This window comes from Myotis nattereri, assembly GCF_964212035.1.
Source record: "Myotis nattereri genome assembly, chromosome: 3".
Taxonomy (NCBI): Eukaryota; Metazoa; Chordata; class Mammalia; order Chiroptera; family Vespertilionidae; genus Myotis; species Myotis nattereri.
Window position 1 is genome coordinate 112,287,283 of NC_138077.1, and position 26,535 is coordinate 112,313,817.

Consider the following 26,535-nt stretch of genomic DNA (forward strand, 5'->3'; position numbering starts at 1 on the left):
GACTCCCTCCCAATTGAAAACGCCAACCGCGCCCTCCGCCGCCAGCCCGCTCCGCGCACTCCGCACCTCAGAATTTGACTTCAGCACTGCGCCTCCTCTGAGTGTCCGTATGCGTTTCTCTTTCCTCCTAGTTGTAGGACTTCCACTCAGCCAGCGTTCCAGTGGTTTTGGGTGATGTCCGTTCCGTCTTTTAGTTTCACTTTTGAAGTAGTTGTTCAAAGCAGCAAACTCCGGCGTTAACCTATGCCGCCATCTTGGTTCTCCTCCCAGATTTCTCTTCTTTGTTTGGGGTTCGGAGGTGCCCAGATGAGGCCCAGCTGTGAAGCAATGCAAGCTGCTGTGGGGCCTTGGGTCTTCTTTTGGATGTTCTGGGTCTCTCTGACCCAGCTGCAGTTTGTTAGGTAATTTTCAGATTGCAAAGGGCCAGGCCTTTCATATGCAAAAGCCTCTGTGCACAGCTTGGGTGGGGTGGGGCCTCAGGGGATCAACAGCTATGGCTGCTCCTCAATCCTGCCCTAAGAGGCCCCGCTTCTCAGTGTCCTGGTAATCGCTGCAAGCACCTCTGAGAGAAAGCCGCCCTCAAGTTCTGACAGATGCCAGACAGTCCAGTTTCTCCCCATATGAGTCTGGGTCCCCAGAGACTTGCCCGGAACTGTAGTTCAGAGCAGTTGGGAGCTTGAGATTCACTCCTGATTGAAAAAGACAACCGTGTCCTCAGTTGTCAGCCCTTTCCACGTGCGCCTCCATACCTCTTCACTTTACTTCCGCACCTCCTCTGAGTCTCATTGTGCTTTTCTCTTTCCTTCTAGTTGTAGAATTTCCACTCAGCCAACCTTCCTGTGGTTCTGGATGATATCCGTTTTGTCTTTCAGTTGTATTTTTGAAGTGGTTGTGCAAGGCAGCAATTTCCAGTGTTTACCTATTCTGCCATCTTGGTTTTCTCCGGAATTGGGACTATTAAAAATGTTAACGTGCTTCTGAAATTCTATCAAACTTGGCAATATTACAGGCATTAATCAGACACAGAAGAATGTTCAACTTTCAGGTGAAATGAGGATGACTTTACCTAACTTCCAGTACAGCTGGCACCTTTCAGAGAGTTCTACAGAAACAAACACAGTGTCTGTTAGCCTGCTAAGCTCCCCTGTCTGAATAAACTCTAATTCAGTGCTGGCCTATATCATTGAATTTAGGAAATTACCTGTCATTCACTTTTGTTTCTTGTGTAATTTAGGTTTTGTTATAGTCAAGTTCAGGTATTATTTCCAACATAACATTAAAGTTCCTTTATGGAAATTATTTTATTCTACATAAACCTATGTATCCATGGATGAGAAAAAGAAGAAATTTTTAAGTTGCAAAATTTGAAGAATACACAATCAACTGTTTCTGTTCCAACATAGAAGAACCACCAGCCTCGCATGTTGAATGTATTTGTTCCTGAGAAATGTTTTGAAATAGAGCTGAAGATTGAGTGCTTCATGAGGATGAAGGTGCCCTGTCTCTTTCATAGGTTGTGTCAATAGAAACAGGAAGGATAGGTCAAGTCAACAAGAAATGAACCACAACATTAAGCAATGAAAACTATGAGCATTGCCTCCAAGAATGGGAGTCAGAGAAAGCACAATCATCATCTAGGATTCCTTCCTTAAACCACTAGATGGGTTCTGATTATAGCTTCTAGATTTGCTTCTTTAAACAAAGGCTATGATGATGATTTTTTTCAACAATTACTTAGAAAGAGATTGCCTCACTTATCAATTAGGCCAAAAAGGAAGGGGGACAGGGAGAGAGATTAAATTTTACAATATTGACAGGATGATCTCAGCCAACTCCCAGGATCAGCAAAGGAGAGTGATGACAGGAAGAGACCATGAACCTCCTAACTAAATGCACAGTTAGTTTCCTAACATTTTCAGTTTGGGAGCTCACCATGTCTGTCTCTGTGAGCACAAAAAAAAGCTAAGAGTGCCTTCACCAGGTAGCTCAGTTGGTTAGAGGGTCGTCCAAATACACAAGGCTTCCAGGTCAGGGCATATTCAAGAATCAACCAATGAATGCACAAATATGTGTAACAACAAATATCTCTCTCTCTTTCTCTCTCTCTCAAATCAATAAATTTTTAAAAATTACAAAATCTGAGACTAAAATTCTGTCTAAAATGGCATATTCTGGGAAATAGAGAGCAATGTAAGGATCCTCCTATAACATCGACCATGTCTAAAGCTAAACAGCCTTAATCAATCTCAAAAAATCCCCAGTCCCCTTTGTGACTTCGAATTATCAAAAAGACTTTCAGCTAACTTCAAGGCTCTGTCTTGGAGGGAACAAGCAGGAAACCATCAGGTATTAAACACACACAGGAAGCAAGTGCTGGGAAGTTATATAAATCCAACTAACCCTCTAAATCCCTGGTATGGAACTAGAGTCCTGGGATGGCCTCTTAGCTCCCAGAGGTGATGCAAGTTAGACAGCTATTGTAGCGGATTGATTCCTCATTAACCTGAGGCTAGAGAGATAACTCATTGGTGGAGAGCCCTGGAAGCCAGCAGCCTCTGTGATTGCCTGGCAGCTAAGGAACACAACCCCAGAGTCAGGAGCAGCCTCTGACAAGCATGAGCTGTTTGAAGGTGCCCTCCATCATCCTTACAAAGTGCATGTAGGTTCTGCCATGTTGAGGGCTCTGGTCAGAGAGAAAGATGAGTACAGCAAGGCATTTTCCCTGTTACCCTATTGTTTACTTTCTTTATATATAAGCACCCCTCAACCCCTTGGCACTCAGAAAGCCCTCAGTTAGCACCTGTTGAAAAGGCACACAGCCCAGAACTGAGGATGGAAACAGTTCAATAGATTAAAGAGCCAACAGATTCACCTATGAATATAAAAAACTGGAATAAAGAACTGTAGACATAGGTTGGCTTAGAGTTTGGAAACTAATCAAGCTACTATCAGTATTATCTGGATTTTAAAGATATGACACTTTCAGAAATTGACTTCTCTTAATTATAATGCCCAAGGTTTTACTTTCTAAAAATTATTAACTCATAAAATAACAGATGTTCTAAATGCAATATTCAAAAGCATATATTTCTCCTCTATTATTGCAATAGCGTGAAATCTGTTCTTTTCTGATTGAAAACACACTCACCAAAATGCAGCTTTGCAAATATTAGCAAAAATGTTTGACCTTATGTCAGTATCAGAAAGTGGACCTAGAGGAAAATCACAGAATATTCTTCAATCCTCACTCAGCAAAGGCCATTCATGCCCAAGACAGTCTCGAAACAATTATTTGTTAGACTAAACTATTACAATGTTTCATAACCCAGAACCCATTGTCAACAGTATAATACAAATATTTTAGAAAGCTTGATTACATGAGACTAGCTCACTAATGAGAACTTCAAAGTATATTTATGTTTTAAATGTCATAAATATGTATGTTGATCAATAAAATATTAGAGGCAGATTATATTTTTTAAAGTATTTGTATTTTGAAAAACAGAAATATAGCAGTTGCTATTATAAGGCATTTTCTCTTCAATGTCCTCGATCTGTTAGTAAAGTAGGACATTACCCAAATATATGGAAAGAGATAACTTAAAGCAGGTAACGCCAATTGTGGACAAACTTTTTCTGTTAGAAGCCGCATCAAAAAACAAATAAGCCAGTCAGAGAAAGATAAATATCACATGATCTCACTCATTTGTAGAATATAATGAACAACATAAACTGATGAACAAAAACAGATCCAGAGACAGAGAAGCATCGATCAGACCATCAAACCTCAGAGGGAAGGTAGGGGAGGGTGGGGGTAAGGGGGAGAGAGTAACCAAAGGACGGACTTGTATGCATGCATATATAAGCCTAACTAATGGACACAGACACCAGGGGGGTGAGGGCATGACTGGGGGGGGGGGAACAACGGGAGGATAAGGACACATATGTAATACCTTAATCAATAAAGATTAAAAAAAGAAAAAAACTATTTTAGTCTTTGTGGACCATGTGGTCTCTGTTGCCACTACCAACTAGTTGTGGCACAAAAGCAGCCATAGACAGTACACAGAAAAATGAACATGACAGTGAGCCAATCAACTATTAGAGGCTCAGTGCACAGATTCGTGCACAAGTGGGGTCCCTCAGCATGGCCTGTGGAGATTGGGCCAAAACTGGCAGTCCAATGCCACCTGCCACTCCTGCCTGCCACTCCTGCTTATCCCGGCCCTCCTGCACCTGTTGTGGGCTCGTGCCCAGTCAGTCCCTATCAGGAGAGCCATGAACCCTGTGTCTGGTGACCGTTGGTCAGCTGAGGAGTGCTCCAGCTGTGGGAGCGCACTGACCACCAGGGGGCAGTGTCTGTATTGAGTGTCTGTCCCCTGGTACTCAGTGCGCATCATAGCAACCGGTCATTTGGTCGTACGGTTGCTTAGGCTTTTATATACATAGATAACCGGTGATAGGCCAAATTTGAAAGCCCATGGACCATAGTTTGCTAACTGCTGAGTAAAGCCAAACCCCAATATAGCAATCAGATCCAGTATTGTCAAGTAATTAGCATTTTATAATTATACTAAGGTCAAGTTTTCACAAATATGACGGGAATGAAAAATTCTGATTAAGTATATAATCAAGTTAATAGTTTTTCAATGAATCTGTATTCATTAAATTAGAATGTGTCACTAATATGTAATATGCTATTAGATTATATAGAAAACTAGTGGCCCAGTGTATGAAATTTGTGCACATTAAAGGGGGATTAATTAGAGGAAATATTTTAATATTGCTATTTGCCCTTTCTCTATAATAGAAGTGTCAGAGATTAAAGAAAATTAGTAAAATGTATATAAAAATCTTCCTCCTGTCAGAGTCTGGGGTGCACCACAGGACCCAGAGTAAAGTCCCCGCCCACCCACTTGCGCCTCAAAATCGTGCAAGACCCAGACCTGGCTGGCCCCCCCATTAGGCTAGATCTAGACCCAGCTAGTACAACCCTTGTCAAGCCCCACAGGGCAGGGGGTGCAGTCCCAGATCCCCTGGCCCGATGCTGGGGCTGGGGGCATGGTCTGAGGTCCCCTAGTCCAGGCTGGGATGGGTGACACACCTTGAGATCCCCTGTCAAGCCCTGCTGGGTGGGGGGCATGGCCTGACGTCCCCTGGCCTGGCGCCAGGGTGGGGGTGCGGCCTGAGGTCCACTGTCAAGCCCCACAGGGGCAGGGGGTTGGGGTTCAGCCTCAGGTACCTGCTGATTGCTTGTTAAGGCTGATTACGGGAACTCGGACTCCACTGTGGGTGCAGCCATCTTGTGTTATGGAAAGCCCACCTCCTCGTGGGCACCTGCCATCTTTGTGATGGAGTGATGGTTAATTTGCATATTCCCTTTTTATTATATAGGATTGCATGAAGAGAAGATATTCAGAACTAAAGCCCTTGGTTGTGAGGACTACACACTTGTGTCCTTGGCCTTTGCTGTCCTGGGAGTGTGTATTCATGTGACATACAATGGACAGCTGAATGCTAAATTAGTACCATGAAAGAATGCAGTTGTTGCCATAATGTTGTAGAAATGTTTTCTGGCATGAAAATATTTTCACAGTATATTATGAATGATATGAAAAAAGTAAGCTACTAAATGGAGTATATAGGCACTTCTTACTTTTTTTATTTTTTTATTACTTAATATATTACAAAGAGTAGTACATTTCACTCCTTTTTTTCCCCTTTACCTTCCCCAGCCTCCCCTACCCCCCATTGTCTTGTGTCCATTGGTTATGCTTACATGCATGCACACAAGTCCTTTTGTTAATCTCTTACCCCTACCCCAGCCCGCCCAATCCTCTCCAACTTTCCTGCTGTAGTTTAACAGTCTGTTTAATGCTGCTCTGCCTCTGTATCTATTTTAGTTCATCAGTTTATGGTGCTCTTTATTATCCATAAGTGAGTGAGATCATGAGGTATTTTTCTTTCACCGACTGGCTTATTTCACTTAGCATAATGCTCTCTAGTTCCATCCATGCTGTTGCAAATGGTAAGAATTCCTTCTTTTTTACAGCAGCATAGTATTCCATTATGTAGATGTACCACCGTTTTCTAACCCATTCATCTACTGATGGGCACTTAGGCTGTTTCCAAATCTTAGCTATGGTACATTGTGCTGCTATGAACATAGGGGTGCATATATCCTTTCTGACTGGTGTTTCTGATATCGGGATATAGTCTTAGAAGTGGGATCATTACATCAAATAGGAGTTCCATTTTTAACTTTTTGAGGAAACACCATACTGTCTTCCATAGTGGATGCACCAGTCTGCATTCCCACCAGCAGTGCATGACGGTTCCTTTTTCTCCACATCCTCTCCCGCACTTGTCATTTGTTGATTTGTTGATGATAGCCATTCTGACAGGTGTGAGATGGTAACTTATTCTTGATTTGATTTGCATTTCTCAGATGATTAGTGACTTTGAGCATGTTTTCATATGTCTCTTGGATTTATGAATGTCCTCTTTTGAAAAGTGTCTATTTAGGTTCTTTGCCCATTATTTCATTGGATTGTTTATCTTCCTTTTGTTAAGTTGTATGAGTTCCCTATAAATGTTGGAGATTAAACCCTTAACGGTGATAACATTGGCAAACATGTTCTCCCATGCAGTGAGCTTTCTTGTTGTTTTGTTGATGGTTTCTTTTGTTGTGCAGAAGCTTTTTATTTTGATGTAGTCCCACTTGTTTATTTTCTCTTTAGTTTCCAATGCCCTAGGGCAGTGATGGCGAAGTTTTTGAGCTCGGCATATCAGCATTTTGAAAAACCCTAGCTTAACTCTGGTGCCATGTCACATATAGAAATTTTTTGATATTTACAACCATAGTAAAACAAAGATTTATATTTTTGATATTTATTTTATATATTTAAATGCCATTTAACAAAGAAAAATCAACCAAAAATGAGTTTGCGAGTCACCTCTGACACACGTGTCATAGGTTCGCCATTACTGCCATAGGAGATGTATCGGTGAAGAAATTGCTTTGGCATAAGCCTGAGATTTTGCTGCCTTTCAATTCCTCTAGTATTTTTATGGTTTCCTGTCTTACATTTAAGTCCTTTATCCATTTTGAGTTTATTTTTGTGTATGCTGTAAGTTGGTGGTCTAGTTCAATTTTTTTTGCATGTATCTGTCCAATTTTCCCAGCACCATTTATTGAAGAGATTGTCTTGGCTCTATTGTATGTTCTTGCCTCCTTTGTCAAATATTAATTGAGCATATTGGTTTGGGTCGATTTCTGAGCTCTCTATTCTATTCCATTGATCTATATGTCTATTCTTGTGCCAGTACCAGGCAGTTTTGAGAATAGGGGCTTTGTAATACAGCTTGATATCTGGTATTGAGATCCCACCTACTTTGTCCTTTCTCAGGATCACTGCAGCTATTCAGGGTCTTTTTTTATTCCAGATGTATTTTTGGAATGTTCATTCTAGGTCTATGAAATATGTCTTTGGTATTTTAATGGGGACTGAGTTGAATTTTTATAGATTGCTTTGGGTAGTATGGACATTTTAATGATGATGATTCTACCAATCCATGAACATGATATGTTCTTTCATCTGTTTATGTCTTCCTCTATCTCTTTTTTTCAATATCCTGTAGTTTTCTGAGTAGAGGTCTTTTACCTCTTTAGTTAAGTTTATTTCTAGGTATCTTAATTTTTTTGGTGTGATGTTCAAAGGGATTGCTTTTTTAGTCTCTCTTTCTGTAAGTTCATTATTGGTGTAGAGAAATGCCATAGATTTCTTGGCATTAATTTTCTATCCTGCTACTTTGCCAAATTCATTTATTAAGTCTAATAGTTTTTTGATGGAGTCTTCAGGGTTTTTATGTACAATATCATGCTACCTGCGAATAAGGACAGTTTTACTTCTTCATTTCCAATTTGGATGCCTTTTATTTCTTCTTCTTGTCTAATTGCGATGGCTAATACTTCCAGTACTATGTTGAACAGGACTGGTGAGAGTGGGCATCCCTGTCTTGTTCCTGTTCTTAGGGGAAATGGTTCTAATTTTTGCCCATTGAGTATGATGTTGGCTGTAGGTTTGTCTTATATAGCTTTTATTATGTTGATGTATGATCCTTCTATTCCCACTTTGCTGAGAGTTTTTATCAAAAATTGATGTTAAATTTTGTCAAACGCTTTTTCTGCATCAATTGATATGACTATGTGGTTTTTATCTCTCAATTTGTTTATGTGATATATCACATTTATTGATTTGCAGATATTGTACCATCCTTGTATCCCTGGGATAAATCCTACTTGGTCATGGTGTATGATCTTTCTGATGTACTGCTGGATCCAATTTGCTGGGATTTTGTTGAGGATTTTGGCATCTGTGTTCATGAGGGATATTGGCCTGAATTCTCTTTCATTATGTTGCCTTTATCTGGTTTTGGTATTAGGGTGATGCTGGCTTCATGGAATGAGCTTGGAATTGTTCCTTCCTCTTGAATTTTTTGTAGTAGTCTGAGGAGGATAGGTTTTAGTTCCTCCTTGAATGTTTGGTTAAACTCCCCAGTGAAGCCGTCTGGCCCCGGGCTGTTGTTTGCTGGAAGCTTTTTGATGACTGCTTCAATTTCTTCCATAGTTATCGGCCTATTGAGATTTTTAGAATCTTCCTGATTGAGTTTTGGAAGGTTGTACTTTTCTAGGAATATGTCCGTTTCCTCCAGGTTGTCTAGTGTGTTGGAGTAGAGTTGTTCATAGTATTTTTTCACAATTCTTTGAATTTCTGTGGGGTCTGTTGTTATTTTACCTCTTTCATTTCTGATTTTGTTTATTTGGGTCCTCTCTCTTTGCTTCTTGGTGAGCCTGTCTAGAGGTTCATCAATCTTGTTTATCCTTTCAAAGAACCAGCTCTTGGTTTTGTTGCTCTTTTGTAGTGTTTTTTTGTCTCTATGTCATTTATCTCCACTCTGATCTTTATTATTTCCTTCCTTCTGCTTACACTGGGCTTTTCTTTTTGCTCTCTTTCTAACTCTTTGAGTTTTAGGGTTAGGTAATTTATTGTCATTGTTTCTTGTTTTTTGCAGTAGGCTTGTAGGGCTATGAACTTCCCTCTCAAGGCTGCTTTCACTGTGTCCCATAGGTTTTGGATTGTTGTGTTTTCATTGTTGTTTGTTGCCATGATGTTTTTTATTTCTTCTTTGATCTCTCTGGTAACCCAGTCATTGTTTAATAGCATGCTATTTAGTTTCCATGTATTTGATTTTTTTGGATTGTTTTTATTGTAGTTTATTTCCAGTTTTATGCCATTGTGATCTGAGAAGATGCTTGATATGATTTCAATTTTCTTGAATTTGAAGAGACTTTGCCTGTGACCCAATATATGGTCTATCTTTGAAAATGAACCATGTGCACTTGAGAAGAATGTATATTCTGTGGCTTTGGTGTGAAATTTTCTGAAGATGTCAATTAATTCCATCTGATCAATGAGTCATTTAGGTTTGATGTTTCTTTGCTGATTTTTTGTTTAGAGGAATTGTCCAATGGTGATAGTGGGGTATTAAAGTCCCCTACTATGATTGTATTGCTATCAATCTCTCACTTGATCTCCTCCAGAAGTTTTTTTTATGTATTTGGGTGCTCCTATATTGTGTGTGTATATGTTTATCAGAGTTATTTCTTCTTGTTGGATTTATAGGCATTTCTTTCTCTGTGTACACTTTTTTAGTTTTGTATATTACTTTTATAGTTTTAAATGTTTAAGATTCTCTATTCATTCTGATGCAGGCATTCAGGGGTTCAAGAACTTAAAGATCCATGACCCACTGTGAGTTTTTGGTTTCAAACAGGAAAGATTTCAAATTCAAGCCAGCAAAGAGTTTAAAGTGTAAGAGAGTTTATTATTGAATGAGTGGGACAGAGGGAGGGCTACTCCATGGTCAGAGAAGCCCCTTCCTGTGGGATTTATTTTTTTAATTGAGGGCCCTTTAATCAAGGGGCAGAGCATTCTATAAGGAGGAGGAATATTCAGGGTTTTTCCAGGAAAGTGGTGGAGACATCTCGGAAGAGCCCCAGCAACTAAGCTGTGCCCTTATATGAGCTTTCCATTTTTATCCCTCTCCCTTCCTCTCTGTAGAAAAATCAATAAAAAATAAAATAAAATAAAAATTAAAAAAAAACATATTTAAACAAAAATCAAATCTGTTTTTTTTAATCTCAACTTTTTAAACCAACTTCCCTCTCCCCACCTCCAAGTAATAATGACAAGGCAATCCTTTTGGAGGCATATGGGATAGGGGTAAAGATAAAAGGTTATGGAGTTAGACTAAAATTCTTAAAGAAACATAATTGTTGGTTCTGAGTAGTTAAGGTCACATAATAGTTTTTGTGATTTGCTTCATCAAAATCAATTGCTGTGTTATTTCTCACAGATCCAGGACTCAGAAACTCTCTTTTAACTGTCTACACAGAAGAAAGAGAAATGGGCAGAAAGCAATGATGCTTCTCAGATGAACATAAAGTTCCTGGGGCATCCTTTCTCCTTCTAATCCAAAAATAATAACTTACTACTCATAAAAATAAAATAAAATAAAATAAAATAAAATGAGATTCTTTTTCCCAAGCAGAAGTTTTAGTGATAGCTACTGGTTGATTTAGTGAAGTTTAGGAATTATGGGTTTCCCCTTCAAATGGGGCTGCCACTGGGAGCGATTTCATTTTGCCTATATTTCAGCTTGGTAATGTTTCAAAAAGGACATCTAGATAATCTTTTATCCTTAACAGAAACAAAGAGATTTAAACACTGCAGGAAAAAAAAAAAGTAGTTTCACAGTTAGTATTCCATAGCAAACACCACTGCTAGTAAATGCCTACTATGTGTCAGGTCCTGCGCTCCTCAGGGGAGACCAACATGAGTCATGGGGCGCATCTTAAAACAGGTCCCACAGCTGTGGGAAAACTATAGGAGTGAATAACAACAGAATAATGTGACTTGTAGTATGACAGGCAAATAAAATTATTGTGGAAACACTGCAGTTGAACAGTTCCATCGTTTGGGGGAATTAATGATGAGATGACCTTTAGTTTTGACCTGAAGAGCAGTCAAATTTTAATAGGTGAAGAAGGAAGACAGAAGGTATAGATATTTTAAGGAGGAGGAACAGCAGGAGAAAGGGCATAGAGGAATGAAAGGCAATAGTTTATTTGTGAGACTGATGATAATTCTTAGTGGCTGGAGAACATATCTCATGGAAGAAGTCTGGTAGAAAATGAGTCCAAAGAAGAGTGTGGACATGACTCATGAAGAACCTTGTAGGGCATTTTAAGGAGTTTATATTTTATCCCAAAGACAAATAGGAGGTTTCTTTTTAAGATTAAAAGCAAGCCAAATAACACTTTTTAAAAATTGTAATTTTTAAAGATCACTCTGGTTGCAAAATGTGAGTGGATGTAGACATGGAAAGACCTGTCAAGAGAGTGCTGTAGTAATCCTAATGGAAGATAATAAGGGAGCAGCCAATGTGATTAAGATGAATTCAGTAGCACTTCTTGATGCAGAATCAATGGGAACTGGTGGCTGTTTGGTTAGTTGAGATGAAAGGATGACTCACAGGCTCATGATTTTGGTCATTGATACCATTAGCTAAGCTAAGAAGTATAGAAGGAGATCAATTTACCCACAAAGAAAAATCTAAAAACATGCCTGGTACTCATGAAAGAAAATGACAATGGGGAGTAACTGAATCAAATTGTTTGAATGCAAAACACAGAGAGATTGAAGTGGGTAGCAGAATCAAAAGTGGAGAGACACCCAGAATGAAAACAGCAGGAAGAGCTACATGTCTGTAGAAGTCATGAGATGGCATCAAAAACCATGCTTCTGAGAGAAGCAGAGTAGAGAGAAGTCAATAGAAGCAAGAGCAGTGGAAGCAGGATGGTGCTGGACATATCAGTGTCCTGTGGGGCCCCTCAGAGTAAAGATGCTGGCTTGCAGGCTATGGCTTCTAGAGCTAGACTCTGTGTCCAGGAGTGCTGAGGTCAAATACAGGACTACTGCTGTACCCAGAGTCCTGACCAGAGGGCTGTTCCAAGGATTGCACAAAGAGCCTTGTTCCTTCACTCTTTCCATGTATCCTGACAAGCTCCTTTCACCAGAACCAGCATGAGTGCTTCCTTTTTCCTTGAAAATAAAATAAAATAAAATAAATAAAATAAAATAAAATAAAATAAAATAAAATAAAATAAAATAAAATAAAATAAAATAAAATAAAATAAATAAGAACATGAATGTAATGTGCAAAACCTTTGACAGTTTCAGGATGATAAAACTTTTCAAATAGTAATTTATTTTATTTTTTATTGAATTTATTGGGGTGACATTGGTTAATAAAATTACATAGGTTTCAGGCGTACAATTCTGTAATATATCATCTGTATATTGTATTGTGTGTTCATCACCCTAAATCATATCTCATTCCACCAGTTTTTTTAATTTTTTTGTGCTATTTTGTTTTGTCTTTATGTAAGTTGCAACACACATAAAAACAGCAACAACAAATTATGCATATTATTGATTCTAAGCTCCTGGCATTGATTTTCTTAGCAAGCACTATGAGATATGATACAGTAGTGTATGCTATGCCATTCTTATAAATTAATTTCTGAAACTGCTCATGCATTTGTGTTTCAAATTTCATGAGCATGTGTGTACACTTTTAATGCCAATGAAACTTCAATATATAAAAGTTATCCTTTAGACACTGTACATGGCTTGCTAATTATACCTGCCCATAATTTATAATTCTTTTTCTTCTCACGTTAGATCAGAGTAACTATAAACTCTGAGGTTTATTTGAATCAAAATTAATAAAGAACATGCTGTAGGAAAGTATAAAACAAATGATGTGGTTTCTTCAACAAATAAATCACAAGGGAAAAAATAAATCTATATAAAGCCCATAGAGGCTTAAAATCATGTTAATTAAACTGTGGGTCTTACTTGAGTAATTTAAATGAATTCAAGTAAGATGTAAACAAATACAGTACTAAAAACTATGACACTTATGAGACACTTAGAAATTTGAACACTGCCTGGATTTTGATGGCAAGAGGAGTATTGTTAATTATATTTACAGTATTTGTGATAATGCTTTATGGTTATTCTTTTCAAAAGGAATTCTAATCTTTAAGAAATATATACTAGTGTCTAGTATTTGTTTCAAAATACTGGCAGGAGGGGGAAATGAGTGAGGGCTGGGGATGGAGATTTGTACTATTATGACTTCATTTACACATAAAGCTTTCATAATAAAAATTTTTAAAAATCAATAAAGACCTTGAGCATCTGCTCTTTCTTAGCTTTGATATTATATAACCTAATTGAGAGAATTTTGTCTTTCTCCAAATGTGTGTTTATGCATCTGTGTATATAAAAATGTAATAGGAAAAAAATGCCAAAATAATAATAGTGACTATATACAGGTGGCATGTGCTTTAGGCAGAATGTGTCCTCCCAGAGCTCATATGTTGAAGCTTCATCTCCACTCTGGTGGGGTTTTAGAGGTGATTAAATCATGAGGGTGGATATATATGATGTTGCACATATAACCATTATGCCTGAGATAATATATGAATTTATGGTGCTTAAATTACATTGCAAAAATTGATGATTTCCCTAAACTGAAACATATACAGTATTGCTGAGAATTACTAAGCCAATAAGAACCCTGCTATGCCGGAGACCAATTCCAGCATGTACAGCAGGGCTGCATCTGGGAATGGCTGAAGGTATTTCCCCAAACCTGAATAGGATACATTAAATTGATTCTTGGCTGCCAGACAGTTAAAGGGCATCTTAATCTACATGCTATTGCCTCCTACTGGCCAAACACCTGAACAGCCGTAGGCTAATTCCCCCATTCTGACAATGCTTGTGTAGACCTTTTGAAGTGTATATCTCTGCCTCGCCTCAGGAAAAATTGTGTTAATAAAAAGCATGGGGTCCTGGGACAAAGAGGATTTAGACCTGGGAATTTAGATCTTGGATCTTATCTCCTTTTGCTAAGCTCCTCTGACCCCTAAATGCCTTTCAAAATTATACTTCGTCTCTGGACTCTTATTTAAAATGTATGCACAGCCTTCTCCAGATTCTTGAACCCTTCTTGATGGTGGGACAAGAACCCAGGCACTGCTAGGTACTTATATTTTCAGCCACGGTTCTTTCTTATTCTCTGAATTGCACATTAAAAATGGTGTTGTTCCAAGTGCTTTCAATATATACTCCTTTTTTTAAATCATGATTTACTCTAAAATACTACATTCTCACAAGTCCAGTTCTAAATTTTCTGCCCAAATAAAACATTTTCTCCTCTATTATATTTCAGGTATCAAGTTGATTCTTTTAGCTAGTTGCAATTCCAGAAATCTATAAATTTACAAACATTCATTGACCATCTACTATGGTTAAGATACTATGCTGAGTACTACAGAAAATAAATAGATGAGCAACTTAGGTCAATTCTCTCATATACTGTATATTTGAATTGTGCAGGTCCATGTATACATAAATTTTTAAAATAAACATGTTAGAAAATGTTTGAACATTTGTGACAATTTGAAAAACTTACAAATGAACTGTGTAGCCTAGAAATATCAAAAACTTAAGAAAAAGTTCATCATGTAATGAATGTATAAAATACATGTACATATTTTCTCTTCCTTATGATTTTATTTTTAAAAACAATTTTTTAATCTACCCAAGGATATGTTCTCAGTGATTTTTTTTTTTTAGAAGAAGAGGAAGGGAGAGAAAGAAACATCAATATGAGATAGAAACATCAAGTGGTTGCCTCCCAAATGCACCCAGACCGGGCATCAAACCAGCAACTTTTCGGTATAGAGGACAATGTTCCAACCAACTGAGCAACCTGGCCAGGGCATGATTTTCTTAATAACATTTTTTTCCTCTAACTTACTGTAAGAATATAGTATATAATACATATAACACAAATTTTGCATTAATTCACTGCTTATGTTATCAGTAAGGCTTCTTGTCAACAAATAAATAAAATAAAAATAAAATAAAAGAAAATACCCCAAACTCCCTAAATTTTTCTTTTTTGTTTATTTTTCTGTTGTTTATTTTTTTGTTGTTTTTTTATCTGTTTTTCCTAAATTTTTCTTTTTTTCTTTTTTTAAAATTAAATCTTTATTGTTCAGATTATTACATTTGTTCCTCTTTTTTCCCCCCATAACTCCCCTCCTCCCAGTTCAGACCCCACCCTCCTCCCTCACTCGCCACCCACTGTCCTCATCCATAGGTACATGATTTTTGTCCTGTCTCTTCCCACATCTCCCACACCCCTTTCCCCCCCCCAAGAATAGTTAGTCCATTCCCTTTCTATGTCCCTGATTCTATTATAATCACCAGTTCATTCTGTTCATCAGATTATTTATTCACTTGAGTCTTAGATTCACTTGTTGATAGATGCGTATTTGTTGTTCATAATTTGTATCTTTACCTTTTTCTTCTTCTTCCTCTTCTTAAAGGATACCTTTCAGCATTTCATATAATACTGGTTTGGTGGTGATGAACTCCTTTAGCTTTTCTTATCAGTGAAGCTCTTTATCTGACCTTCAATTCTGAGTGTTAGCTTTTCTGGATAAAGTAATGTTGGTTGTAGGTTCTTGCTATTCATCACTTTGAATATTTCTTGCCACTCCCTTCTGGCCTGAAAAGTTTCTGTTGAGAAATCAGCTGACAGTCGTATGGGTGTTCCCTTGTAGGTAACTGAGTTTCTTTCTCTTGCTGTTTTTAAGATTCTCTCTTTGTCTTTTGCTCTTGGCATTTTAATTATGATGTGTCTTGGTGTGGTCCACTTTGGATTCCTTTTGTTTTGGGGTTCTCTGTGTTTCCTGGACTTGTAAGTCTATTTCTTTCACCAGGTAGGGGAAGTTTTCTGTCATTATTTCTTCAAATAGTTTTTCAATATCTTGCTCTCTCTCATCTTCTGGCACCCCTATAATTCGGATGTTGGTATGCTTGAAGCTGTCCCAGAGGCTCCTTACACTATCTTCATATTTTCTGATTCTTTTTTCATTTTTCTTTTCCGGTTGGGTATTTTTTGCTTCTTCGCATTTCAAATCTTTGACTTGATTCTTGCACTCCTCTGGTCTGCTTTTGGGAGTCTGTATAATAATCTTTATTCCAGTCAGTGTATGCTTAATTTCTAGTTGGTCCTTAATCACAACATCGAGGGTCTCATTAGATTTCTTGAGGATCTCACTATATTTATCGGTGGTCTCACCAGTCTTTTCGAGTGCCTTACTGAATTTATCAGCGGCTTCTATACAGTTCTTGAGAGACCTTAAAAGTGTCGATTTGAACTCTATATCCAGCATTTTGCTTTCCTCCATTTCTGTCATTTGTGTCCTGTTTCTTTGACTCCACATTTTTTATGCTTTCTTGGTGCACCCCCTAGTGGTCTTTGTGCACAGTCTTGTTATAGTTAAGCCTTGATTGTTGCAGGTAACACTGGGGGGTATTTGACGTCCAGGCCAACTGGTTGTGAGAATCAGCTGTGTCTGCAGTGGGAGAACTTCTGTCCTCTAGGGAGGTGCTAATCTAGCCTTTGCCTGAGGCTATCCAGCAAATGCCTCTGTGCATGGCTTGGGAAGGGCAGGTCCCAGGGGATCAACAGGGCAGGCTGAGCAAGCAGTTATGGCTACTCTCAGTCCCATCCCCAGAGGCTCTGCCTCTCAGTGTCCCAGCAACCACTGCAAGTACCTCAGAGAGAAAGCTGCCCTCGAGTTCCAACTGATGCCCGACAGTCCTGCTTCTCCTGTATGAGTATGGTCCCTAGAGACTCGCCCGGAACTGGAGCTCAGAGCCTGAGACTCCCTCACAATTGAAACAGACAACCGTGCCCTCAGCCGCCAGCCTGCTCTGCACCTCCGCACCTTTGTCTTTTACTTCCGCACCGCGCCTCCTCTGAGTCTCGGTATGCTTTTCTCTTTCCTTCTAGTTGTAGAATTTCCCCTCAGCCAGCCTTCCTGTGGTTCTGGATGATGTCCGTTCCGTCTTTTAGGTGTATTTTTGAAGTGGTTTTCGAGGCAGCAATCTCCGGAGTTTACCTATGCTGCCATCTTGGTTTCCCTAAATTTTTCTTAAAGCTCATGCTTTTTTTCTCTATGCCATCACATGTGTTTCTCCATGTTCCTCTGCATGCCCTTCTCTGACCTACCAGTTCACTCCCACTCTGCACCTCGGTCTCCATAGTCACTCAGGCACAGAGGCCTAGCCTGCCTGTGCTAGCTCTACATGGACGCACTTCAATAACTATGTGTTTTTCCCCAGGCTTTCAGAAGCAAGAAATGTTCTCCTCTCAGGACACTATGTCCATATTACTAATGCTCTGACAGATATTACGTTAATGAAATTCCATTACCACACATTCACAGAGTTAGAAAGATCACACATGATCCCACCTTGAGTTGAGCCAAAGGAATACATTCAGACTGGTCTGTCTACATTCATTGCTCAGCCTACAGAACCAACTTGGGCAACATGGGAAAGCCCAAAGTGAGAACTTTATGATTAATAGATTTCTAGAACTAGAAATTTTATGAAGCAGTATTAGGCAGCAGTATTATATATAAAAACAGTGGGGAGTTTTCAAAGAAACCAAATGGCAGACATAAAAATGCATTTTTCTTACTTTGTTCTGAAAGAATGCACCAGGGAGAAATTCAGTAAATAAAACCTGTTGAAAATATGAACATTCCTGCAGGCTTATTTCCAGTGGGATAGTAAAAAAAGCTTGTAGTAATACCTCGATTAATGAAGAGAATGTGTTGTAATGACATACTTATTTATCAGGTATTTCATAAGGAAGACAGAGAAAAATACAAAAGATTGAGGTGTTTGCTTTAGAATTTCATGTAGAAGGTTAAAAAACATGACATATAATATAAAAATATGACAAAATACTAAAGAAAATAGCATCAAAGCTAGTGGAAAACATAAAATAGGCCCTTAGGATTTAGTATAGAAGTAAATAAGAAGATACCATGCATGCTAAAGGATATTAGGGAAGAAACTCAGTATCTAACCTGTAGTCAACATGGGTCGAAGATTTGGGGAAGAAGAATGGGAGAAGGGTCACTAGCTGACCTGTTGAAGGGCAGACAGCATAAGCTTCAAGAATGATGGAGACAATTTCACTCAGTTTCAGCAACCACTGTAGCTGCCATTGTTGACCAGAGGAGTGGGTAAGGGAGAAGACTGGAAGGAGTATTCTAGGAAAAATTAAGTATTATTGTTACTTTCCAACTTCTAATAGAGGACCTCTCCTATCATAGCCTAGAGACCCCATGACTTGAATCTGCTACATACTTGCTTCCCGAGGTCTGGTATTCTTTTAAGAGGAAACCAAATATTTCCCTTCACAATTTGAATAAACAGGTATAAAACTTAAGTTCATAAGTGTTATTTAGGGTAAGATATTCATTGAGTACAAGAGTCAAAGCAGGGAGTCAAGATGGCAGGACGACAGTGAGGAAGAGAGTGCGAGTGAGAGAGAAAGTGAAGGGGGAGTGTGTGGACATGTGTGGTGGGTGTGTGAGTGAGGGACAATTGGATCCTGCAGAAGTCTCAGGTTCCAGCTTACTGGGCTCTTATAGACAAGTAGTCCCTGCTACCACTGTGAGCACTCCCAGGGCAGCCAGCTCTGGCACAGAAACAACACTATCTTGAAGGAGAGAGCTGCTGTGACTGGGAGCCCAGCCTCACCACCACCCAGACTGGCCTCAGACACCATCGTGGACCTTCCAGCCACTCTGACCAAAGACTTGCTACCTCATCTGCAGACCCACAGACACTAGGATTCCAACCTCCCCAGCTGCAGGCTCCTGTGAGTCTCAGAGTGCGATCCTCTCCCACTGACCACTGCTTCAGACACCGGCCTCTCATATTTGGGCGCTTGGGCCCCCTGGTGACTGTGAGGGAGTGCAACCCTCCTGCCAAGCCTGGTAATTCAACAACAGGCCCCACGCAACCCAGCACCTGGGCCCTCCAGTGAATCTCAGAGTGTATGATCCTCCAGCCAAGCCCACTGCCTCAGCAACAGGCCCCATGCGATTCGACACCTGGACCCTTTGGTGAGAGCAGAAAAGGAAGGAGGAATAGCCAGAAAAGAAACTAAGTGAAATGGAGGCATACAATATGTCAGAAAAAGAATTCAGAGTAAGGGCCGAAACCCGTTTGGCTCAGTGGATAGAGCGTCGGCCTGCGGACTGAAAGGTCCCAGGTTCGATTCCGGTCAAGGGCATGTACATGGGTTGCGGGCACTTCCCCAGTGGGAGATGTGCAGGAGGCAGCTGATCGATGTTTCTCTCTCATCGATGTTTCTAACTCTCTATCTCTCTCCCTTTCTCTCTGTAAAAAATCAATAAAATATATTTTTTAAAGAAAAAGAATTCAGAGTAAGGATTATATAGTTCCTAAACCAGCTGGATGAAAAAATCAACAGCTTATGTAAGAATCAAGAGGAATTCAATAATAATATAGCTATAATAAAAAACAAAATGGAAGGTTTCACCAGTAGACTAGAAGAAGTGGAGGACCAAATTAGTGAGTAAGAAAACAGGGCAGAAAAACACACCTATTCTAAACAGCAATTGGAGAAAAAATTAGGAAGCAGGAAGAGAGCAAAAGAGAGCTTTGGGACAACATGAAATGAAGTAACACACTTATATTAGGGGTGTCAGAAGGGCAAGAAGAGGAGCAAGGATTAGAAAACCCATTTGAAGAAATAATAACAGAAAACTTTCCTGATTTGGGGAAGAAAAAAGTCACACACATACAGACGGTTCCAAACAAGATGAACCCAAAAAGACCCACACCAAGACAGGTCATAATTACAAAAGCTAACGTTAGGGACAAAAAGAGAATCTTAAAGGCTGCAAGAGAGAGACATAGAGTTAGCTACAAAAGACATCCCATTAGATTATCAAATGATTTCTCAACAAAAACACATCAGGCCACAAGGGAATGGAATGAAGTATACGAAGTGATGCAAAGCAAGTGTCTGAATCCAATAAAACTCTAACCAGCAAGACTATCATTCAAAACTAAAGGGGAAATCAGGAGCTTCGCAAACAAAAATAGGTTTCACTACCAAGTCAGCAATGGAAGAAGTGGTAAAGGGACTGTTCTAAAAAAGAAAGAAGAAAGAAAGAAAGAAAGAAAGAAAGAAAGAAAGAAAGAAAGAAAGAAGAGAAAAGAAGGAACACAGGCATAAAGAATAGAAATGGCTAAAAACAAGTACCTATCAATAATAACCTTAAATGTAAATGGATTAAATGTTCCAGTTAAAAGACACAGAGTGGCTGAATTGGTAAGAAAAAAAGAAAAAATGACCCATATATATGCTGGCTACAAGAGACCCATCTCAGAACAAGGGCTTCACACAGACTGAAAGTGAAGGGATTGAAAAATATTTTTCAGGAAAATGAAAAAAAAAAAAAAGCTGGGATAGCAATACTTATATCTGACAAAATAGACCTCAATTGAAGGCCATATAAATAGATCAGGAAGGCCACCTCATAATACTAAAGGGGATCAATACAACAAGACAATATTCCTCCAGTAAACATATATGCACCCAATTCAGGAGCACCTAAATACACAAAAAACTTCTGAGAGATATCAAGGGAGAGCTCAAGAGCAATACAATCATAGTAAGGAATTTTAATGCCCCACTGACTGGATAAATCCACTAGACATAAAATCAGAAAAGAAACAACAATCCTAAAGGACTCAGTAGATCAGATGGACTTAATTAACATCTTCAGAACATTTCACCCTAAATATACATTCTTCTCAAGTTCACATGGGACATTGTCAAAGATAGGCAACATATTGGTACACAGGCAAAGTCTCTTCAAATTCAAAAAGATTGAAATAATATCAAGCATCTTCTCGGATCACAATGGCATAATATTAGAAATCAACTACAATAAAAACAAAAAAATCAAACACTTGGACCCTAAATAGCATGTTATTAAACAATGAATGAGTTACCAAAGAGATAAAAGAAGAAATTTAAAATGTTCTGGAAACAAATGACAATGAAACACAACAATACAAAATTTATAGGACAAAGTGAAAGCAGTCCTGAGAGGGAAGTTCATACCATTAGAGGCCTACCTAAAAAAAGAAAAGAAAAAACTGGTAATAAATTATCTAACTCTACAACTTAAAGAATTAGAAAGCCCTCAGTGAGCAGATGGAAAGAGATAAAGATCACACCGGAAATAAATGACATGAGGACCAAAAATACAATATAGAAGATCAATGAAACCAAGAGCTGGTTCTTTGAAAAACTAAACAAGATTGATGAACCTCTAGACAGGCTCACCAAGAAGCAAAGCGAGAGGACTCAAATAAACAAAATCAGAAATGAAAGAGGTGAGATAACAACAGACCCCACAGAAATTCAAAGAATTGTGAAAAAATACTATGAACAACTCTACTCCAACAAACTAGACAAACTGGAGGAAACGGACATATTCCTAGAAAAGTACAACCTTCCAAAACTCAATCAGGAAGATTCTAAAAATCTCAATAGGCCAATAACTATGGAAGAAATTGAAGCAGTCATCAAAAAGCTTCCAGCAAACAAAAGCCCGGGGCCAGACAGCTTCACAGGGGAGTTTTACCAAACATTCAAGGAAGAACTAAAACCTATCCTCCTCAGACTACTACAAAAAATTCAAGAGGAAGGAACAATTCCAAACTCATTCTATGAAGCCAGCATCACCCTAATACCAAAACCAGGGAAAGACAACACAATGAAAGAGAATTCAGGCCAATATCCCTCATGAATATAGATGCCAAAATCCTCAACAAATTCCTAGCAAATCGGATCCAGCAGTACATCAGAAAGATCATACACCATGACCAAGTAGGATTTATCCCAGGGATGCAAGGATGGTACAATATCCACAATCAATAAATGTAATACATCACATAAAAAAATGAGAGATAAAAACCACATGGTCATATCAACTGATGCAGAAAAAGCATTTGAGAAAATCCAATACCCATTTTTGATAAAAACTCTCAGTGAAGTGGGAATAGAAGGATCATACCTCAACATAATAAAAGCCATATAAGACAAACCCACAGCCAACATCATACTCAATGGGTAAAAACTAAAACCATTTCCCCTAAGAACAGGAAGAAGACAGGGATGCCCACTCTCACCAGTCCTGTTTGACATAGTACTGGAAGTATTAGCCATTGCGATTAGATAAGAAAAAGAAATACAAGGCATCCAAACTGGAAATAAAGAAGTAAAACTGTCCTTATTCACAGATGACATGATATTGCACATAAAAAAACCCTAAAGACTCCATCAAAAAACTATTAGACTTAATAAATGAATTCGGGAATGTAGCAGAATACAAAATTAATGCCAAGAAATCTATGGCATTTCTATACACCAATAGTGAACTTACAGAAAGAGAGAATACAAAAGCAATCCCATTTACCATCACACCAAAAAATCAAGATACCTAGAAATAAACTTCACTGAGGAGGTAAAAATACCTATATGAAGAAAACCACAGGACACTGAAAAAAGAGATAGAGGAAGACATAAACAGATGGAAGAACATACCATGTTCATGGATTGGTAAAATCAACATCATCAAGATGTCATACTACTCAAAGCAATATATAGATTCAATGCAATCGCCATTAAACTACCAAAAGCATATTTCACAGACCTAGAATGAACATTCCAAAAATTCATCTGGAATAAAAAAAGACCCCGCATAGCTGAAGCGATCCTGAGAAAGAAGAACAAAGTGTGTGGGATCTCAATACCAGATATCAAGCTGTATTACAAAGTCACTGTTCTCAAAACAGCCTGGTATTGGCACAAGAACAGACATATAGATCAATGGAATAGAATAGAGAGCCCAGAAATCAACCCGAACCACTATACTCTATTAATATTTGACAAAGGAGACATGAACATACAATGGAGTCAAGACAGTCTCTTCAATAAATGGTGTTGGGAAAATTGGACAGATACATTAAAAAAAATGAAACTAGACAACCAACTTACACCGAGCACAAAAATAAACTAAAATGGATAAAGGACTTAAACATAAGATGGGAAATCATAAAAATACTAGAGGAATTAGCAGGCAGCAAAATCTCAGACATATACCGAAGCAATTTCTTCACTGATACTGCTCCTACGGCAATGGAAACTAAAGGGAAAATAAACAAATGGGACTACATCAAAATAAAAAGCTTTTGCACAGCAAAGGAAACCATCAACAAAACAAGAAAGCCACTGCATGGAAGAACATATTTGCCAATGTTATCACCGATAAGAGTTTAATCTTCAACATTTATCGGGAACTCATACAACTTAACAAAAGGAAGATAAACAACTCAATCAAAAAATGGGCAATGGGAGAAACCAAGATGGTAGCATAGGTAAACACTGGATATTGCTGCCTCCCATAACCACTTCAAAAATACAACTAAAAGACAAATGGACATCATCCAGAACCACAGGAAGGCTGGCTGAGTGGAAATTCTACAACTACAAGGAAAGAGAAAAGCACACTGAGACGCAGAGGAGGTACGGAAGTAAAGTGCAGAGGTACGGAGGCGCACATGGAACGGGCTGGCAACCTAGGACACAGTTGTCTTTTTCAATCAGGAGGGAGTCTCAAGCTCCTGACTGCTCTGAACTCCAGTTCTGGGTGAGTCTCTGGGCACCCAGACTCATACGGGCAGAAACTGTACTGTTTGGCATCGGTCGGAACCCCAGGGAGGCTTTCTCTCAGAGGTGCTTGCAGGGATTACCAGGAAACTGACATGGGGGGCCTCTTACGGTAGGACTGAGGAGCAGCCATAGCTGCTTGCTCTGCCCTGTTAATTCCCTGAGGCCCCGCCCCACCCAAGCTGTGCACAGAGGCTTTTGCATACGAAAGGCCTGGCCCTTTGCAATCTGAAAATTACCTAACAAACTGCAGCTGGGTCAGAGAGACCCAGAACTTCCAAAAGAAGGCCCAAGGCCCCCACAGCAGCTTGCATTGCTTCACAGCTGGGCCTCATCTGGGCACCTCCAAACCCCAAAGAAGAGGAATCCGCAGATCTCTTCATAGCTCCTGCTACGTAGCCTCAGGCAGAGGCTAAATTAGCACCTCCTTAGAGATTCAAGAGCCAGTGTACCCAGTGGTCAGAGTGGGACCATCCATATTACAACTCCTCAGAATCATAAGGGACACACTCAGGGTGCAGACTCAGTGAGCACCAATGCCCCACTGAAGCAAGTCTTGCCCCCGAAGGGTGTCTCCAGCACAGAAGTTTTCCAACTGCAGACACAGCTGATTCTCACAGCCAAATGGCCTGGAGGTCAATTCCTCCCAGTGATACCTACAACAATCAAGGCTTAACTACAAGACTGTGCACAAAGCTCACAAAGGGGTTCACCAAGAGTGTCCACCTCAGGTAATTGGGGAGGCTGAGCCACTGGGCCCTATAGGACACCTAGCACATAAAGTCACTCTACCAACACAGGGAAGCATAAAAAATGCAGAGACAAAGAAACAGGTCACAAATGACAGAAATGGAGGAAAGCAAACTTCTGTATGTAGAGTTCAAAACCACACTTATAAGGTTTTTCAAGAATTTTCTAGAAACCACTGATAAATTTAGTGAGACCCTCAAGAAATCTAGTGAGACCCTCGAGGATATGAAAAAGGACCAACTAGAGAAACAGGAGGAGGGAAAATGGTAACCGGCAGGAAGGTAGGGAAGGAGAGAGTGTGAGAGCACAAGGAAGTGATAGAGGAGTGTGTGGACCTGTGTGGTGTGTGTGTGTGAGCTAGGGACAGTTAGATTCTGCAGGTCTTCTAAGGGGCTGCTCAACCGGGCAGTCTTAGGCAGCAGAGCCCTGCTCCCTGCGCGGACACTCCTGGGTGGCCAGCACGAGCACAGTGATCATGCCATCTTGGGAAACAGAGCTGCTTGAGACTAGGATCCTGGCTTCAGCACCACCCAGTCTGATCTCAGACGCATACCAGGACCCTGCAGCCACTGGGCACAGAGACCTGTGACCACAGCTACAGACCTGGAGACACCAAAAGTTCAGAAATCCCTGCGTCAGATCCATGAGTAACAGAGCCCATCCCCGTCCCTGAAGGCACGCGGGTGGCGCCATAGTAACTGATAGACCCACCCCTTGCCCGGGCCTCAGTGCTGCCACAGGAACTATAGCCTGGAAGTTCGCAAGCACCTTGGAACTGGTCCCACGTAGTGCCCGCTTCAGGAGTCCTGGGCTGGGAGCAAATGCGCTAACACCGGGAACTGGTCCTGCATGCACTGCCTGCTCCAGGAGCCCTCAGCTGGGAGCAATCTTGCGAACACCAGGAATTTGTCCTGCTTAGCACAGGGCCCAGGGACCCTGATTCTCTGGGGAGGAGGCAGCACCAACCACCAGTGACTAGACTGTGTTTCTTATCACCTGCGCCTAAGATCCCTGACTCCCTGTGCATTCATATTAAGAGCCAGTGTCTCCAATTCTGGGTGCAAGGGTACACAGGGACCCTGATTCTCAATGCGAGGTCACGCAAAGCAACAGAGACTCTGATACTGGATTCTTGGGGAACTCTGGCTCCTGGCACATGCTAGGGGGTGCTGATTTTCAACATGCTCCAAGGGGATCTCTGTTTCAACATGGTGCAGGCAGGGTCCCTGATTCTAAGGGCGCGCACCAGGCCACATTGAGCACTGGCAACACTGAGTATGAGCGAGCCTGGTTCCCACCAACCCACAACAACAACACATTTTAGTGTCAGAGCTCTTCAGTGACACTAGGGTGGTGTGAGGCTCCCACTGCACATGGCCCAGGCCCAGGCAAATCGACGTTTGAACCATCAGGAGATAATCAGAATGAAGAGACTATACAACACCCAGAGGAAGGACAATGAGGAGTCACCAAGAAAGGAAATTAATGAAGTTGAAGCACACAGCATGACAGAAAAAGAATTCAGAATAATGGTTGTACAATTCATTCACTGGATGGATGAGAAAATCAACAACCTATGCAAGAATCAGGAAGAAATGAAAAGTGATATAGCTACAATCAAAAACACCATGGAAAGTTTCAACAGCAGACTAGAAGACGCAGAGGACCGAATTAATGAGTTAGAAGATAATGCAGAGAAACAAGCTCAATCTGAACAGCAACTGGAGAAAAAAATTAAAAAGCAGGAGGAGAGCCTAAGGGAGCTTTGGGACAACATGAAACAAAGTAACATACACATAATAGGGCTGCAAGAAGGACAAGAAGAGCAGCAAGGATTAGAAAATCTATTTGAAGAAATAATGACAGAAAACGTCCTAGATATGGGGAAGAAAAAAGTTACACAAGTCAGAGAGTCCCAAGCAAGATGAATCCCAAAAGACCCACACCAAGACACATCATAATAATGATGGCAAATGTACAAGACAAAGAGAG